Raw genomic sequence first — 6,000 nt, forward strand, 5'->3', positions numbered from 1 at the left:
ATTAATTTGTGGATTTCCACAGACAGACTCCTACCGTCTCTGTTCTGGGGGCGCTGATCAGACAGCCCCACATTTGCAGAGAATCTGTCAATCATGTACTATTGCTAGGTGAATTTAATGGCCAATCAGCGTCTCAGAACTTTTTGGTCTTGGGGCGCTGAAAATACTGCGCTTTTACAGGCTTCTGCACCCAAGCGCAGGTGCAGACAATTAGAGGGAAGATGGCGAACGTAACGAACGAGATGCAGCTTCCACCAAATTCGGTGAGATCCTTATTTATCTACCCGTTTGCCAGAAGAATATCCCTGTTGTAGGATATGAACATTTCATGTCATGGTTATTGTGACTGTGACGAATCCACCTCGTCGCTTAAAACAACCTCTCTAACTTTGCGCGCCACACACACATTCCTGTTATACTGTGTTTGTGAGGACCAATTCACTCGCGCTGAGACCAGTAGCTCCATGAACTTAAAACACACAAGCTGTTCCTGGTTACCTGCTGGCGTATTGAGGGTGCACACTTAATATTTCAGTGGGGTTAGCCGTGTGTGTGTGTGTGTGTGTGTGTGTGTGTGTGTGGGTGTGTGTGTGTGTGTGTGTGTGTGTGTGAGTGTGTGTGTGTGTGTACGTGTTTATGCTACGGGGACTTGTCATCTTCAGTCTGGCTGCGTCTTTGCTGGGTTCAAACCCAGTTTGGTGTAATTGAATAAGTCAATGAATCTGTGTAAAAGAATTAAGTTGTAAAAATTATTTGTTTTTGTACATCAATTGTTTGTGGAGGTAATATATGGACAAAACTGATTAATGAGAAGAAATCAGAAATAAGAGAGCCTGAGGGTAGGGGCTTAAACTATTTAATGAGGGCTGTGGGAAGAAGAGCGGCCATTTCTGTTTTATGTTTCTTTGTTACATTGCCGGTAACTGGAGGGAGGCTGAGGCCCAGAGTATCTTGTATATGTTTAGTTTCTTTTGCACCCTGTTTTGAGTTTTTGAGCACAATAAATCACCAACACCGGTAACCCGACTGAGCCTGGATTCTTGGAGGCCAAAGAACCCCATCACAGTGACCCAAATCATCACTGTTACTGTTATTATATAGTAAATTAAAATTATTACTGTTAAATTGTATTTCATTTCCAATTGTTTATTTGAATTCTTATTCCGGATTAGTTGGAGACATACACTAGGCTATATCAGCCCCACCAAAAATATTTTTCACCAGCCGCCACTGGTATACATGTCAGATTAAATAATACTACTTATACTTCAGCGATAGTATCAAGATGTTACTTTATTGTATCTCTTATACTATGTCCGTTGGTTGTGCTGTTCTTTTTACATCTCTTTGCAGGTGATGAAGCAGACTGAATATGTTTTATCATTTTCTCCCTTTCATCTCCTCTTTCTTTCATCTTTACTCCTTTTTTCTATTTTTCCTTCCTGTTCTACTTACATTGCAGTGTCCATATAATCTATAAAACTCCCTGCATGAATTATAATAAAGCTATTTATACGCATAAATCAAGCGGAACACTATGGCGATAGCAAAATCTGTTGGGCTCTTTTTGGCATCAAGACAATTATTCTTATTGCCATATGGCCAGAAAGGACACTGTAAAACATAATAAAAATAAATACGTAAGAATGACAAGCTAATCCGCTTTCAGCTGCTCTGATCACAGCTGGTGATACAACATGGCGTCTCCCATCGGATGCTCCGCCTCCTATGTATTTATGAACTACTTCTAAGCTATGAGGACACTTTCATTTTTGATGTTGTGTGATTAGATCTTCGCAGAATACGTATTTATAAAAGCAATACTTGATGTAGTCTCATAAAATTCTAATTTATTAGACACTGTCCCTTTAAATTGAAGTATTATTCTAGAAACGTTGATGTTTTTGCCTCTTTTTTTAACACAGTAATTCATTATTTTCCACTTTGCTGCAGAATGAGTATCTCTCCTGCTGGTATGATGTCATTGTGCAGATCTGCTGTGTTCTCAGGTCTACATTTATTCAAACATCTCTGCGTTGGTTAAACCTCTGATGGGATGAAGTCCTGCTCTGTTTTCCTGGGAACGGAGCTTCGGTCCGTGTTTTCCTGCCTGCTCCTGTCGTTTTCCTCTGCTGGATGATTCATGTTTCCCTGTGAAATACTTTTTAATCAGTTTGTGGTGCAGATAGTTTCTGTCAATAGTGTGTTTGATTTAGCCCCCTCTAGTGGTTCAATGAATGAATTACAAACCACAGACTGGGGCCTCCCCCACTGATCTCTATTTATTACCCGTTGGTAGTACAGGGTTGAAGGGAAGCCACCGGCGGCCATATTGGTACTCCCTACTTAGACCAGTCTCAATATAAACAATCTGTGCGCTGCAGCATCGAACAACGATGATGTTCTCATTTTCAGGGGGACCAAAGAGTTTAAAAAATAAAGATAAATTCATCACTTTGACACAGACTGGCTGTTTCACAGCATCAGTAGATTAACTTTAACTTAGAATAAAAAAATAATCATATATTGCATCATTATGAAGTCTATAAATCATGTAATATAACATATTATGCAAATAAATCAGAATAAGATTAATGTGTTAATGGAGCAGAATAATACAGATGAGCCAAACGTGCTAAGGTGATGATGTTCATGTAATATACATGCATTTATTACATTATGGTAATTAGATCTTACATATGATTTCGGGATTTTACATCAAGACCAAATTACAAGGACATATCTGTTAACGCTACGGTAATTTTCAATGGGAGAAACAGAGAACTACAGTTATGGTGGAAAGTTACTGAAATAAATAAACAACGGTGGATTAAATGTCACAAATTTCCAATACATCTTTATTCATTCATTAAATGGTTTGTTTTATACAGAAGATGCACATATTTCTGTTTTAATTTAATTGATCATAATACATAGTTACCAGTGTTGTATAGTAAATACTTCACTACTGTACTTAAGTATATTTTGTAGTACATTATACTTTCCAAGAGTATACATTTTTTGAGAACTTTCACTTTTACTTCACTACCAGGGGCATAGCCAGAAATTTTTTATAAGGGTGGCCAGGTAATAACCAATGTATACTGAGGGGTGGCCGAAAGTGGATCGGCACCAGAACCTCAGGGTCAATCTCCACTGTTCCAACAGGAAAATAAATGAGAAAAACATCCATATTTTCGAAATAAAGACAAAATATACTTTCCTACTGCCTTTGCTAACAAAAAGACGCATATATTTAAACATCTGTTCTTGAAGGGGATGGGATGGAAGGATGATAGATGACTTGCGCTATGACTTTGTTTAAAGTGAGGAAGAGTTGCGCAACGTCAACCTCACTCTCTCATCCGAGACCGTCTAGACCCAGTGGCAAGACAGGGCAAGACAACTGGAGACGGGAATGGATGCAGTGGATGGCCGTGGCATCCTACGCGTCCTGTCACACCCTATGCGCTCCACGAAGCATTGCTGGCAATCGCCTTTCAGCCCGTTGATCACAAGAGGTAGTTCCTCCGCGCTGTCCGCCGAATCCAGACTTCACACACTGGGTGGACAATCCCCTAACAGTTGGGTGATCGAGGATCAGCAACTACCACATATCATGCGGTATGCTTGCATGATAGTGGAGACTCGTGGTGGTGGAAACGCCCAGCTTCCCTCCATGATGAGACCTCTATCATGCCACTACATCAGTCATTTCTAGATAAAAGGCATAGTTTTGAGTTCTGGGGCATAAATCTCTTCCATTGCCATTACTACTACTTTATCATGAATATTCTGCTTAAAATTTTGCTTAAAATTGATATTTACAAGCACTAATATATACATAAATTGATTATTTGATAATTTTTTTATTAAAACTGTTATTTTATCTTTGATTTCTCTGAAGACTCTTAGATGGTTTGCAGAGACACATCATTTTCTCTTTACTCCATATAACACAGAATCTAGTTCTGAAAAGAGCATGAATTCTGTACTTATCATCTTTAATGTTAGTATGTTTATGTGTATAATTAACCACATTTTTTTTTATATGCCACTTGAGAGTATTACTGCTGCCACCAATTAAAGGGGGGGGGGGAATGGTCACCCCTGGCCCCCTATCTAGCTCCGCCCCTGTTCAGTACATTTACAAACTGAATTGCATACTTTTACTCGGATACATTTTCAATATTTGGTTTAGTTACTCTTGCCTGGGTTCGTTCATCAACACCAGTAAAGCCAGTCTAAGTTTATCCTACATTTGGTTGTTTATTTTATTTTAAGTGAATTTAACCTTCAAAGTTTCCAAAAATGTTTAAAAAAAATGTCATTCAAACTGCATTTACTTTTTACTATTACTTTTCACTACATTACTTGAGTACATCTATTTTTGCAGTAATTCTTATACTTAAATAGAAGCCATTTCAGATACTTTAAGACTTTTACTCAAGTAACATTTCAGTGACTCGGACTTTTACCAAAGTCATATTTTGGAGGTACTTATACTTTTACTGGACTCCGAGATTTCAGTACTTTATACAACACTGATAGCTACAATGAATTTATGATAAATATATTGTACAGATTCTTGGATCTTTACAAAGTAGATCGAAGAATCTGCTCTCTTGTTTGTTTTAATCAATCAATTTCTTTATTGTAACCTATAATTTGCATTCTAATCGAGATTTCAGTTTCATTACAAACTGTTCATCACATCCTTTGGGGGGGTTGGCAACGATTTACTGAGGCCGTGCTGCCGTCGGTGCTTTCTTAGGGCTCCCAAGGGCCCCACCATGAGGTGGTTCCCTATACCACTGCCTTATGCATATATATATATATACAGAAGAGCTATATGTGTACATATTTTTATCTTTATTATCTTGTGTGGTTGGTTTTGTATATAACTGTAACTGGAGCGTGTAACAAAAGTAATTTCCCTCTGGGTTTATTAAAGTATTTCTGAATATCTTTGTAGAAACATAGGAGACAACATAGCCAGGCCAACCATCCCCCCCACACTGGAAATAATCTAAATCTAGATAAGTCATTTTTTTTTCTAAAAATAGCTGCATTTGTTCTTGGATTGAGGAGGAAAGAGAAACATTTAGCCAATAGAACAAGACAATTTACATTTAAAATAAGAAAACACAATTGCATTGTCTTATTTCAAGTGCATTTTATCTAATTATCCTATTTTAAGAGTAAAAATACTCATTTCATTGGCAAACTATCTCATTTACCTGCTCAAATTAAGGGGAAATACACTTAATTTAAGACATTTTTTACTTATTTCTAGGTTTTTCCAGTGTAACGACCCCCCCTTTCAGAGACATAGACAGGTATGGGGCATTGCAGGCTAACAAAGAAGCCAAACGACCCCCATTCCAAAGGGGGGGACCCGTTCATCCGTTTCTATTTGCATGTTTTCTAAACTAAAACCAGGCTTTGTTGGGCTGCTGGATAAAACCTGGAACTAAACGCTATTTCTGACATTTTGAATTGAAAAAACTGGGAAGAGAAACGTCTTCAAATTTGGAAACAAAGGGATGGAAAAGATTTTAAAATTTTTCCTTGTTTAAAACCCACATTATTCGTTTTGTTCTTTGTTACAATTATAATGAATTTCTTTTTGCTTTAGTTTGAAAACAAAAGGAAAGAATTAGTTTGAATTGTCAATTCAATTCAGTTTATTTCTATAGCTCCAATTCACATCATGTCATCTCAGGTCACTTTCCAGTTCACCAGATCATCCAGTCAGATTGATTCAAAGTTTTCTATCTAAGGAAAACCAGCTGATTGCATCGACTCATTGACTCTTCAGCAATCCCTCACACTAAGCATGCTTGTAGCGACAGTGGAGAGGAAAAACTCCCTTTGAACAGGAAGGAACCTCCAGCAGAACCAGGCTCAGTGTGAGCGGCCATCTGCTGAGGCCGACTGTCGGAGCCTATTCTCTCTGCCAGATGTCTCTGCGGTCACACAGCTTTACATTTCAGTCAT

Source organism: Cyprinodon tularosa, unplaced genomic scaffold (genome assembly GCF_016077235.1).
Source record: "Cyprinodon tularosa strain WSP-4 unplaced genomic scaffold, ASM1607723v1 ctg774, whole genome shotgun sequence".
Lineage (NCBI taxonomy): Eukaryota > Metazoa > Chordata > Actinopteri > Cyprinodontiformes > Cyprinodontidae > Cyprinodon > Cyprinodon tularosa.